The sequence below is a fragment of the Pipistrellus hanaki genome (assembly GCF_964339955.1).
Source record: "Pipistrellus hanaki genome assembly, chromosome: 7".
NCBI classification, from domain to species: Eukaryota; Metazoa; Chordata; class Mammalia; order Chiroptera; family Vespertilionidae; genus Pipistrellus; species Pipistrellus hanaki.
Window position 1 is genome coordinate 40,483,463 of NC_140509.1, and position 14,163 is coordinate 40,497,625.

Below are 14,163 nucleotides of genomic sequence, written 5' to 3' on the forward strand. Positions count from 1 at the left end.
ATGCCATTTTTATTCTATACCCCTGTGTTCCTTCTTCGCTTCCTATTTATTTATTTTTACAGTAGACTTTTAGCATTTCTTGCATTGCTGGTTTGGTGGAGATAAATTCCTTTAGTCTTTTTTTGTCTGTGAAGCTCCTGATTTCCCCTTCAATTTTGATTGATAGTCTTGCTGGGTACAGTATTCTTGGATTCAGACCCTTTCTTTGCATGACTTTGTATATTTCATCCCATTCCCTTCTGGCCTGATAAGTTTCTGTTGAGAAATCAGTTGTTAGTCTGATGGGGGTTCCTTTATATGTAACTTTCTGTCTCTCTCTGGCTGCTTTTAAGATTCTAACTTTGTCATTGGTGTTTGCCAATTTAATTATAATATGTCTTGGTGTCGGTCTTCTAGGATTAATTTTGCTTGGGACTCCGCGAGCATCTTGGATTTGTGTGGGTTTTTTCTTCTCTATCTCAGGAAAATTTTCTGTCATTATTTCTTGAAATACATTTTCCATGTCTACCTCGGTTTTCTTTCCTTCCGGAACCCCTATTATTCGAATATTGTTTTGTTTTGCATTGTCCCAAAGCTCCCGTAGGCTCTCCTCCTGCTTTTTAATTTTTTTTCTAGAAGCTGCTCTAATTGGGTATTTTTTTCCATCTTGTCTTCTAGCTCACTGATGCGATCCTCTGCTTCTTCTAGTCTGCTCTTGATGCTTTCTATTGAGTTCTTCATAGTAGCGATGTCATTTTTCATTTCATCTTGAGTCATCTTCATTTCCTCTTGGGTTTTTTTCATTTCCTCTTGGGTCTTACTCAAATTGTCAAATTTGTCTTCCATTCTTTTTAGCCATCTTAAGATCGTTACTCTGAATTCTTGCTCTGGTAGGTTGCTTGCCTCTATATCGTTTACTTCCTTTTCTGGTGAAGCCTGCTTTTCTTTCATATGCGGGCTGTTTTTTGGTCTCCCCATGATCTAGGATGTCTGGCTGTGTAGTTCTCTCTCTCCTGCTTTGATTTAAGGGCACAAAATACAACACAACCAGGTACAACACACAAGGCACTGAATCGAAATGTGTTTGCGATATTAATAACCACCAGTAAGGGTGACTAGAACCCAGCTAACAAAAACATACAATCAAACAAAAAGCATAGGCAAATCAATCTTATAAAAGAAAAGCATACAACTTCAGTAAAGTTAACATTCAATATACAACTTCAAAGAGTTAGAGAGTAAGACTGTTTCGTTTTTTTTTGTTTTGTTTTGTTTTTAGGACAACTGCGAGGGAGGTGTGAATGGGTTTGGAGCAGGTAGTTGGAAATTAGATATATACAAGTAGGGTGAAATTTTAGGAGGGGGTAGACAGATGGAATGGGGGAAATCTAGAGCAGGAAAGGGTTAAGATAAACAGGGTATCAAAGGAAAAGATTGGAAAGAGGGTGAAGGCATAAAGGTAGGGTTGAGATAGAATAAAGCGTTGGAGAAAGAAGGATAGATAAAGACTGTAGAACAGTAATCCTGAAATTTAAAAAAAAAAAAAAAATATATATATATATATAAAATCAAAAGGAATAAAAATAATAAAAATAAACAAAAGAAAATAAGATGAAAAAGGTAAATTAGTAGTAGTAATAATGTTGATTACATATACAATGTAATAATTATCAAGATAAAATCAAGTGAGGAAAAAGAAAAAAAATAGTTTCTTGAGTAAACGTTGCAAATCATGAAAACAAAAATAAAAAACAAAAATTTAAAAATTAAAAAAAATAATAATAAAATTTAAAAAATTTAATTAAAATTTGCAGTAATGAAGGTCATTCGCTTTCTCTATTGTTATGATCCAGTCCTGATTTTTAGGCAGGTTTTGCTTTGTTTTTATTACACTAGAGTCAATTTGTGAATTAGCCTCTAGGGGCAGTGTTTCTACAATAGGTTGACTTCCCAGACTCTAAAACCTCTCCAGCTTTCCCCCCCCCCCCCCCCCCCCCCCCCCCCCCCCCCCCCCCCCCCCCCCCCCCCGTCCTCTCTGAAGCTGGAACTATGGAGGGGGGGAGGGGGCAAGTCCGAGCAACTGCAATCTCCCGCAACTCTCCGATATCCCTCCGAGCTGGATCCAAATGTGTTGCTCTTTAGATATCTCCCCTGTTAGGAGCCCCGTCCACTTTCAAGGGTGACAACCGCCCAACAGCGGGGGCTTCTACTTGTAATCACCACCCTTGTCCTCCAGCTTCCACGAGTGCGCTCTGTGCGCGCAGGCTTTTTATCTTTGCCGCGAGCACTCTCCACCCTCTCCCCGCGAAATCTGACCTTTTCGCTGAGCAGTGGGGCAATCCTGTGAGGGCAAGTGTTCGCGCCGCCTGGGATCCGCGTTCTGGGGGTCACAGATGCTTGGTGGTCGCAGCGGCTGTGGATATTCAGGCCTCTGACACGATCCTATCTTCCTCTCAAGATGGCGAGGTTTCCCCGTCCAAGCCGGTAGGTAGCTCCAGGCAGGGACACAGCCCGTGTGGGTGCTTCCCTGTGAGGGGCACCTCTGTCAGCAGCCCCCCAGCAGTTTCTTCTTGTGTTCGCTGCCTCCCAGCTTGCCAATAAACACTCACAGCGCAAGACCCTCAGTTGCTCTCTCTTTCTGCTTCAGGAGAGGGCTCAGAATCCGCCCATCTATTCTTCTGCCATCTTTCATTCCTTATTTCTTCAGTCTTTTGTGTTTATGTGTAAATATTAATTATTGCTTGCCTACTGCTTATAGATTTAAAGATATATTTAGTCAATGATGAGCAGAACTTCTTTTAAATTTCAGCTTTAAAAAACTTTATCTTATGAAATGCCTACGGACATACATTTTAAAATTATTTTTCTGAGTTTCTTTTTTCTCTTTCACCCTGTGGAGTATGTTTATTGATTACAAATGTTAATTTAAGCTCTCTGCTGAGGGATGAAAGGAAAGCTACAAGTCAGACCATGTACTTCACCTGAGTGGTTACGTAGACAGCAGTCATAACCACTGCTGTGTGTGAATCTTTAGCCACACAAGTGAAAAGTATGCTTATACACTGAGAGGGCAGGATCACAACATGCAGTTTGAATTGGAATAACTGCACGATTGTGTCAGGATCATAAGACTTTTCTGTCTAAAGGAAGTTAATAAAAAGAGTATTATGGTAAGTCCCTTGTGATTTTGAACAGACCACTTTAAAATAAGCTTTAGCATGAACTGATAGGGAAAAAATGAATAGAGGGATATCAGGATTGCTGAGGCTCGGAGCCCAGAACAACAGCCCAAGGCAGGCACGAAAGCATGACTGTTCCTGCAACCAGTTCAGAAGGAATTGATTCAGGCTGATTTATTGAGCAGGGTGGGTTTGCTTCCCTGGGTTGTTGTCCCGATGGATTTGAAGAACAAAGCCACGGACAAAGGGTGATGGGTGAAAAGTACAGAAACTTTACTGAAAGTAGACACTAAAACCGAATTCTGAATTCTAAGCCTCCGACTCTGCCCCTCCTGGACGGAGAAGGGTGAGTGCTGCCCCTTTGTCTTGAGGCATTAACTAGGCTGCAGTTCTTTGGCTGAACCTGACCCCTTATTGGCCCTGCTGCTGCATAGAATTCGTGTTCAAGCTCAAAGCCCACGTGGTGTCCCCCCACCTTCTCTCCCCCTCACCTGTTGGCTGGAGTCACTGTTGATTTATCTTACAGCTCTCATGGTAGTTGTTTTGGCAGAGAAAGCCTATCTTATGGCTCTCCCAGCTACTCAAGTCAGGGCTACTTTTGGCCTAACTTACGGTCACTTTAATTGCTCAGGCCAGAGTTACCCCTGTCTGTCCTCGGTTTATGGCTGTCTTAATTGCACAGGCCAGATATATTTCTATTTGCCTGTGGCATTGCTCTGTCCTCTTACTTGTTGGTTGGAGTCATGAGTTGGTTTCTTCAAGTCTCATTCCTTCCCATGGACCATTTTCATTCCTAAAACTCCCCAATCCTGCCTACTTTACTCCTAAAACTCCTTTCAGAATTAGCTCACAGATAAAACGGAAGAGACTTCATTTATCAGTGATTTCAATATGCTTACCAGCAGTAGCTAGGATGAGAGCTGGAGACTATGAAAGTAACACAGACCCACAGAAATATCCCAGGGCTACTGCTGCTGTTGGTCTTGGTCTTGGTTTTGGCATTATTTGAGAAGTAGTGGCCAGTCTGATGGTAAATTTCAGGTGGAAAATAAGCAGCAAGAATATTCAAGGAAGTTCCGATAATAAGTGCACGTGGACACTCGCCTTTTCACTACATGCCAGTAGACACTGACACAGCAGTTCTGGGGTGTGCACAGACACTAGGACCAGTGGCACAGAATGGGATTTCTGACTAAACTATAAAGGGATAAGGAAAACAGGGATGCTGTCCCAAACTATATTCAATTTTGAAGCTCCTTAATGTAACATGAATTTAGCTTACGGTGAGATGGCAACTTAAAATAGTAAAAAGGGGATGACTTATTCAATTAATGGTTTGGGGCAAATGGATAGTGATTGAGGACAGAAATTATCGAATCCTATCTCACAATACATCAAAATATATTCCAGGTGAATCAAAAGTTTAAAAGTAAAATTGAAACTGCAAAAGAATTAGAGGAAACTATTTGAGGATGTTTAAGTAAATCAGATTGAAAAAGGCCTTCTATGTTTGACACAATCTAGAAGAAATAAAGTATGAATAAAAATGATGAATTTAACTTTTTTTAAAAAAGTTTGTTTTTTAATTCTGTTAGGTCAAAATTTATAAGCAAGGCCAAAACACCACAACCCAGAGAAAAATATTTGCATCTCCTATCAGAGACAAAAGGCTAATTTCTCTACAATAAAAAGAACTTCTAAGAATAAGAAATAAACAATCCTATAGAAAAATAGACTAAAAATATAAATAGAAAAAGAATCAAACACTGAAGTTAGTGGGGAAAATGTTCCAGTCACTCAAAAGAAATGCAAATTAAAATTATATCAAGAATTCATTTTCTATCAGATTAATATGTTTAAAAATAATAAAAATTATAACTCACATTGTAAAACTGTTATATAAATGTGCCAAAAAATGTTTCCTCATTGCTAACAATAATTGTTAATGCTGAGAAAAGGGTGAATTAGTTTCACTGATTCCAAAGACATTTACTGAGCATACTATGTATAAGATACTGAAATTTTAAAAAATTTAACAAGATATATCTCTTCTTTAACACAATAATATGTTAGATGAATGTAAATATAACTCTGTCTTTCAGAACTAATTAGTAGCAAAGGTACATAATCCTTATTATGGTTAGCAAGCAGCTGATTTTATAAAGCACCAATGCTGGGTATTTGTTTTTTAGCAAAATATCAGTAGGTATCATATGACATTTATGACCCTCAGAAAAGATTCAAAACTGTTTTAGGATCCAAAACTACATTAAATAGGTAAAGATAAGTGTAGATTACATGTAGAAAGGAAAAATTACACTTGATTTACCTCTGAATTCTTTTTTGTGTGTTGTCTTGTTTTAATATCAAAACGTATGGAGACTAATATAAGAAGCATCTATACATCCTATAACCCAGAATTAATAAATGTCAATATTTGGTCACTGTCCTAATCAATTCAAGGTGCTATAACAGATTGCAATAGACTTGGCGTTTTAAACAACAAATGTTTATTTCCACAGTTCTGGAGGCTGTGTCTGGTAGAGCCATTTCCATGGCTGTAAACAGCTATCTTGTCATTGCATCCTCACATGGTAGAGAGCAGAGAGGAAGCAAACTCTCATGTCTCTTATTATAAGGGCACTAATCCCATTCATGAGGGCATCATCCTTATAACCTTAGTACCTCACAAGGACCCACCTCCTAATATCATCACATTGAGGATTAGGATTTCAACACACGAATTTGGGGAGGGGGAAGCACACATTGAGTCCATAGCATTGTCATGTTTGATTTACATGTTTAATAACAAAATATTACAGATAAAAAAAGCTTATGCGACTGTTCCACAATTAGATTGGTTGCTATGATGTGCAGTGACCACCAGGGGGCAGATGCTCAATGCAGGAGCTGACCCCTGGTGGTCAGTTCGCTCCCACAGAGGGAGTGCCTCTCAGCTGACTGACCGGCGCCAAATGCAGGGCTCACAGCTGGCTGCTGCAGTCCAGAGACCACAGCGGAGCAACAGCAAGCCTACCGAGTAGTGACAGGTGCAGAGGGGTCAGAATGAGCAGGAGCGGCAGGCGGCGTTGGATGCTGAGGGACCCCCACCGGTGCACAAGTCCATGCACTGGGCCTCTCATAAACAAAATATAAAGTTTAAATAGATGCTATTATTGTACAAATTTTTCTGCAGCTTGCCTTTTTTTCACTTAACATTACATTTTTGAGATCTATCCATGGTGGTACATGTCACTTTTATTATCTAGAGAGAAGTGAAATCATAATTTTAATTTATTTTTCATAAGGAAACCATGTAGAATTGGAATTGGATTACTTGCAAAATGCCCTGAAACATTAAGACCAAGTCTTCCAGGTTCCCCAAGGCACTGTAACAAACTCATAGGTGAAGCACAATAGTTTTATATTTCCAGGGAAACAATGACATTTGTCAGATCCCACACAAACCTTTATTATTAAGTTGTTTAGACCTGTTAGGTACTTGTTTTGGCCTAGGTCCAAAACAGTTCACTACTGTACTTCTTTTGACCATGAAAAAATTGTGGAGACACTAGAGTCATCGGGAACTGAGAAAGTTTAGAATCTCTGCATTAAGAACAAGAAACTTATTTATCTGTGTTCTCTATCAGGTCCCATTACCTGGTGTATAACTAAGGAATTATAGACAGAGCACCTCAGAGAAACTGACCAGCCTTGCTGACCCAAGTCTACTTCCTTCATAAAAATAGTAGGTGATGATATGGAGCATCTAGAAGGAATACTTGAGTGTTTTCTTCTTTATTTATCCAATGGACTAAATGAGTTTCTGAATTGCTTCACATATATGATTTTCACCAAAAATGCCCCTCAGCGTTAGCCAAGTGGCTCAGTAGGTTGGAGCATCATCCCATACCCCAAAAAGTGGCAGGTTTGATTCTCAGTCAGGGAACATATCTAGGTTTTTGGTTCAATCCCAGGTTGGGGCACATGCAGGAGGCAACCAAACGATTTTCTCTCACATTGACATTTCCTTCTCCCTATTTCTTTACCTAATAAAAGAGTAACATGCTAATTGACCATACCTTCACAACGCCCACCAGCCAATCAGGAGTGAGTATGCAAATTAACCCGGCAAAGATGGTGGGTTGATTTGCATACGCAGACTTCCAGTGGCCAGGGGTGGGGCAGGTGTTCCACACCACCCCAGCCACTCAGGACCTCTGGGTTCATGGCTGGAGCGGAAAGGCTGCTCTGGCCAGAGCGAAGGCAGTGCCCGCAGCCAGGGGAAGGAAGGCCCATTCTTGCATGAATCTTCGTGCCTCTAGTAAATCAATAAAGACGTATCCTCAGGGGAGGATTTTAAAAACAGTCCCTCAGACTATGATAAAATGTAAAAGTTAACTGTTTATTTGTACTAGAGTCGAGAGTTTAGGGAGGGCTATGGGTATTGAATGATTACAACTGAATAGGGGAAGGAGGCCCTCAGGCATGTTTTTATTGAATAACAAACAAATCAACCAACTTTTGCTCACAAGCCCTATTTCTGAAGATTTAACCTAGAAGCCACCACTTCCCAGAGACTAGGAACTCAGCTTGAGGAGATGATTGAATACATTACCATATCTCAGCACGGCGCTAGCATCAGGGACCCTGGGTTAGGGATTCTTACAATTGTGCGTAGACACCAGGAGGGCTATGCGGACACTGAGGTTTTCTGCAGAGGGAGAAGCTGACTGACCAGGCAGGAGAGCGACTCCCGCGCTCCATCCTGGGCTCGTCCGCACGGGTTCCCCTCCTCTCCCAGGACAGAGGGGCCTCGCTCACGCCATGACTCTGTTTTACAGAATCTCAGCTTAGTATTTCTGCCACCATAAACATTCCAATTTAAACGTAGTGGGTCCTAGAACAGGAAAAAAAGGACTGTCCTTTTAGAAAAGGCCACAAAGATAGGTTATATAAACTTTAAAAGGAAATATGAAAATGCTTGGGTTTGAGGGAAAATTGCTGACTTTGAAAAGGAAAAAAAAAAAAAGCTAGCTTTTAAAAGAAATGGCTTTTGAATTTTAACAAGATAATTTTATGTTGCTAAGAAATCTGAGCTGAGTGTATACTATGTTTTCTTCCCGAGTAAGTGATGTCCACCACCTCCCAGAGGGCCATCCGGGATCATCTAAGGCTGCCATGCAGGAGCATGGAGACATTAGTGGATCAGATGTCTTTAGGCTTAACATAGTACCAACTGCATTTTAAAATAAATGATTATATAACCTATTTCTACTCTGTAGAAATGATGGGCACTTCAAAAAAAATCATTAACTATATTTTCTTTCCATTATAAATGGATTCAAATGTAATTTTATTCCAGGATGTTAATATCACATTTTATGAGCCATTGCAGAGTAATACATACTTTGGAGTGTTTTTGGATGATTGAAATGTGAAACTAAAGCCAGCCTCAAGGTCATGTAATAGTTCTGCAAAACCTAAAGCCATCTTAAAGGTCAGCATCACTCACCCATAGTCCTGTTTGCCTGGGCCTTTGGTGACTGCAGTGTCGGATAAGTGCCTATGGCAGATGTTTTTCCTTTCCCCCGAGGTTAGGACTTTAGAAAAATACCTAGCAGAGGCGTGTCCATCATCATGTCATCAATGCTAAGGTAAAGCCCGGTACTAAATAAGGAACGTGCTTTGACTCTAAAAATGGAATAAAAATGTAAGTGTAAATATTTTAAAAGTGAATTTTTTCTGATCTTAAATAGGGAATGTAGGCGGGAGACAGTAGGTTTGATCGTGGAAAACCTATGGTGTGCTGGGTTCATGGAGACTAGGGGGACATGTCGGATGGCAGTGGGAAATAATGGATTCGTAAACGATAGTAATGACAACACGCCAAATCAGGGGAGTGCCCATGGAGGCGTTAACTAAACAGTGTAGGAGTTCAGAGAAATGTAAGGGCTAGTTTTGATCTGGGCCTTGAAGGGACTTAGTCCAATCCTTTTGGCAGATTTGGTAAGAAGAAGGGAGAGTAATTTAAGCAGAGAAATTTATGAGAAGGGCACTGTCCGGAAAATGTAATCTGGGATGGTACATAAAGGGGGTCATGAGAAAGAAGGCTGAAAAGAGAGGTCAGAGTTAGTCATGGAGGCATTCCAACACCATGCTACAGAACTGGGAACATGATCAGGAGCATCTTTAAAATGGATCAGAGGAAAATCAGAAAATAAAGAACAAATCCAACACATGATACTCCAAATTCATGGTGCAGGAAGCTCTTCTGCTCAGTCAAGAGATGCTTGCCTGTTCAGACAAAGAAAAGAGGGTGAAAGCTTTTTGCTGTCCTTACCCATTTTTGTAATTTGGAACTGTTTGCTAAGGGGCTTTTGAGAGGACCTAAAGCTGAACAAAATAACACATGTGAAAGCTTCGCAAACAATCAAGTCCTATTTACTTAATTCTTTCTTCTCAAGTGAGAGGGGAGGGTGAGGTTGGCGGGGGAGGGAGATGGGAGAGGAAAACAGGGAAAACAGGAGGAGAAGGATAGATGGGGATGAAGGGTGGCAGAGTGCAGGAGGCCGAGAGGGTGGGTCCACAGGAGAGAGGCCCGGGCGGGGAATGCACACAGCTGGGAGGAAGCTGCAGAGGGTTCTCTCCTGAGCCCCCTTCCCTGTCCCGGCAACGTCCTCTTTCCTTCCTCACTGGCTCTGTCTCAAGTTCTGAGCTGGGCATTCTTGCTGCTCTCTAAATCCAGGGATAAAGAAACCTAAGGGTTATATTTAGGTCATGATGACAAGTCTCTCAATGGCCTGCTTCTGCCACAGGCTTCTTCATAGGTGTGTGATTTACTGCAAAGACATTTCACTTTTCAAAAGCCTTCATCATCTCCACTGGTCATCAGTCTGCCCTTCCCTTCTTCATCTTCCTTCCTCCTCTGTCTTCCCTGTGCCCTTCTTCTGTCTCCCTTTGGGCTTCTAGTTAAAGTAGGACAAACGTTCTTATTCTCATTTTACAGATCCGATGAGATAAAATGGTTCTAGGGTCTTCCTGAGTAAGTGATCTGCATCTCCCAAATGATCATCTGTGCCCATTATGATGTCACCTTTGTAGAAACTTGAGGATGTGGGTAGGTCAGATGTTTAGGGAATCAGTGGGATCTATCTGGAATCTTGATAAAAAACAAACAAACAAACAAAAAAACCCCAAAAACAAACAAACAAAAAAAACAACAGTTTTATTTAAAGATCAATGGTTATATAACCTACTTTTGCTTTTCTTTGTAGTGAAAGGGTATTGGGTTGAATCAGAAGATCTAAATTTTAATAGTAATAATGATATTAGCCAAGAAAAATAGCTGTTTAGAAATGTATATTTCAGACACTGTGCTAAGTCCCTTACATATATTATTTCCTTTCAACTCCACCACAACTGTATGAGGTCAACACTATTTTCTGATGTGATGTAACTAAGGTTTAGAGGGCTTAAATAATTTGGCCAAGAATTTTAGTTTACTTTATCATTCATACTATTTACGGCCTCTTTTGGGTCTCTTATTTCTTCATCCCTAAAATAAAACCACTAAGTTGATTTGAAAAACAATGAAGATATAGTTTATGCGTGAAAATAATGGGGTCTGTTACACTATGTCAGGGGTTGCTAAACTTTTTCTGTAAAAGGTCACATATGAAATAGTCTAGGCCAGTGGTAGGCAAACTGCGGCTTGCGAACCACATGAGGCTTGCAAGCCGCGGTTTGCTGCTCTGTTGACTAATGAGTTTGCCAATCTCTGGCCTAGGCTTTGCGTGCAGGCTCTGTTGCAACTACTCCAACTCTACCCTCCCAGAGCAGAAGCAGTCTTGTAAGTATACAGATGAGTATGGATGAGCAGGTCTGTGTTCAAGTCAGACTTTATTATGGACGCTGAAAATGTCCATCTATAATAACAAAAGGTAAAGTGCTAATTATCGAACGTCTTCTGGATGTCATTCTGGACGTCCTTCCTGGCTAAGCTGGGGCTGGAGGGAAGTCAGCCCGGGTCCTGGATGCTGGAGGGAAGCTGGTGCTGCCAGGGGAAGGAAGGCTATTCTTGCACGGATTTTCACACATCGGGCCTCATAACTGGAGGCCCAGCAGGCACCCGGGACCCGGGCTTCCCTCACGGCCCCAGCTTCATCCGGAAGATCGTCAGGAAGGATGTCCAGTTAATTAGCATATCGTGCTTTTATTATTATAGATTAATGTGAATTTCAGATAGTTTTTATATGTCACAAAAGAGTATTGTTCTTTGCTGTTGGTTTTCCCCCCCCCCCAACTATTTATTATAAAATATGAAAACCATTCTTAGCTTGCAAGCCCTACAAAAACAGGAGGGGATGAATCTGGCCTGCAGGCTGTAATTGATGGGAAGCTATCACAGATATCAGCGTCTGTAGATTTTCTTAGAAAACAGATGCATGTATTAACTTGGCACACTATTTCTAAATGAGCAGGAAGGAAAGGTTTTTTGTCTATTTTCACCATAGCCACTGACTGGGAAGTTCCTCATACTTTTGGTGCGTGCCATATTAGAAGTGATGCTGAGACATATAAGAATCTTCATGTCTGGGGACTAGTTGGGGTGGATTCAGTAGGGGCAAAGACCAAATTAGTCTCATGGCAAAGTGCAGAAAAAGAAACGTCCAGGTAATGCATTGTTGCCAGATTCAGAGATAGTTGTTTTTTATTCTATTTTAAAAAAATATATTTTATTGATTTTTTTATAGAGATGAAGAGAGAGGGATAGAAAGCTAGAAACATCGATGAGAGAGAAGTATCAATCAGCTGTCTCCTGCACACTCCTCATTGGGGATGTGCCCGCAACCAAGGTACGTGCCCTTGACTGGAATCGAATCTGGGACCTTTCAGTCCGCAGGCTGACGCTCTATCCATTGAGCCAAACTGGTTTCGGCGAGATAGTTGTTTTTTAAAAAGAAAAAGAAAAGCATTAAACAAGCATTTAGTAAAATTAATGAATAGCTTTTGGGTAGTGACAGTTATGGGTTGGGTTCTCCTCCAGGTAGGTAGGGCCCTGGCAGCAGGGGACAAACAGGTCTGGGGGCGACATCAAGTAGAAGTGATGACCAATGTACTTTCCTCAATATTTGTCTCCACATGCTCTCTTCCTGGTGTACTCGCCATCATTGTACTTCAAACGACAGAAACTGGAAACAAAAATGCCTATTACCACTGCCAAGTGCCTGTTCCCAGGCACGTGTGCACATGTATGCAGTGTTGTTGGGATGTGCTCCTGGCTGGAGTTCATGCATCTCCTTGGCGTCTCTAAGCTCTCAGGCATCATGGGGGGAGAACTCCTTTCGTCTCTTGCTACCCTGACTAAAAACGTGGTTTGTGGCCACCTACTGCTGCACATTAACTCTCTCGTACAGCCCTTAGACTTATCGTGTTATCCCTGTTGAGCCTTCAGAACAGGTCTCATTCCTGGAGGGAGTGGCTGGAGGGCAGGCAACTCTCCAAGAGAACTCCTGTCCAGTGTCAGCGTCTGTGGAAGAGGCAGCCCCCCAGGCAGGCAGCAGAATTCAGAATTCTGCCTCACACCGCAGGGGAGTCCCCGTCCCCCCCCACCCCGCCCCCATCTCTCCCTGGGGTGGTGAACGCGGGAACCGAGCCTCCGCAGGAAGGAAGATCCGGAGTCACCATGTTGTCCGGCCTTGGAGCGCAGGCCACATCTTGTAACCACATCGTGGGGCTCTTTGTTATGCTCTCTCTTTGTTTTATTGCCCTGGACGTTGACAAATTCTGGCTTAAGTGTTCCATTCTTGCTTCAGGACAGCTTGGGTTTTAAAAGCCAGCCAGTAAGCCCAGGTGTTAAAGGGGAGCGGTGCCCGCTGAGGCCAGCGCGGTGCTGGCAGTGGCCACCAGGGGGCTCCCCAGGGCCTGTCCCAGGCAGGAGATGCTCCTGCCTGCACCTGGGCTGCAAGGTGAGGAGCTGGTGTTTTCTGGGCAAGGCCACCATTTCAACCTAAATTAGGGGAGGAAATTGAAATTTTTACTGCATTCAACACAGGTCCTGCTCTTTCATGTATTACAAAAGAAATCAGGTAATGTTTTGTGAAACCCCCAGCCCTTGAAGTGGGTAAAATGAAAAAAAGAGGGATAAATTTTAAATGTCTTCAATGTTGTTGTTTTTTTTTTTCCCCTGAAAGGTTAGAGTGATTTCAGGGAAAAAATTACAATTTTAAACGGAAACATCAATCAGTTGCCTCCAATACATACCCTGACCAGGGATCGAACCCACAGTCTAGGCACTATCCCCTGACCTGGAATCAACCCTGCAGTATATGTGGTGGTCCAGACGATGCTCCAACCTATTGAATCACGCTGGTCAGGGCTGTCTATATTATTTCCAGTAGCTGTATAATCTGCAGTTGAGTGCTATGCCATAATTTACTGAAGTATTCCAGCTATTAGTATAGCATCTTTTAAAGTTTTCACCATTTTATTTTAATTTTATTTTATTGATTTTGTACAGAGAGGAAGGGAGAGAGATAGAGTTAGAAACATCGATGGGAGAGAGTCATCGATCAGCTGCCTCTTGCACACCCCCTACTGGGGATATGCCCGCAACCAAGGTACATGCCCTTGACCGGAATCAAACCCGGGACCCTTCAGTCCCCATGCCGACGCTCTATCCATTGAGCCAAACCGGTCTCGGCAGTTTTCACCATTTTAAATAACATTGGGACAAATACCTTTGAGTATAAAAATTGTTTGTATTGCATGTAATTTCTTCAGGAAAGGTGTCTAGATATGAATTGTCTGTGTCCTCTTTTTTTTAATGGACGAATGATCACTTGTCCCAGCATCATTTAGTGACAACCTTACATTTACCACGGTTGTGCAATGCCAGATCTCCCATTGATCAAATGTTCTGGACCCATGGTTAGATTCCCTATGCTATGCTATTGGCCTGTTTGGGGAGAGGGGAGAGAAAGGACCCTGATAGGGAAGTGAA